Source organism: Penaeus monodon, chromosome 32, assembly GCF_015228065.2.
Source record: "Penaeus monodon isolate SGIC_2016 chromosome 32, NSTDA_Pmon_1, whole genome shotgun sequence".
NCBI classification, from domain to species: Eukaryota; Metazoa; Arthropoda; class Malacostraca; order Decapoda; family Penaeidae; genus Penaeus; species Penaeus monodon.
Genome location: NC_051417.1, coordinates 26,235,898 through 26,236,147, shown reverse-complemented (window position 1 = coordinate 26,236,147; position 250 = coordinate 26,235,898).

Here is a 250-nt window from a genome sequence, read left to right as displayed (position 1 = left end):
CTTAAGGTAAAAGTGGGCGGTGCTTATGATGAAAACGGGCGGTGCCTAGAAGATGTTGGCAGTATCTGCGGCGAGGTGGGCAGAAATGCTGGTTGCTACGACAGGTGGATAGTGCGGATAATGCAATAATGTCTTGCAGTATAATTAAATTAATTCCCAACGGGTGCAATCGGTATCAATTGTCCATAGTTACCCTCTTCATAAAGGAGCAACAGCCACGTTTATAATGAAAGGCTGAATATCAAAAGCA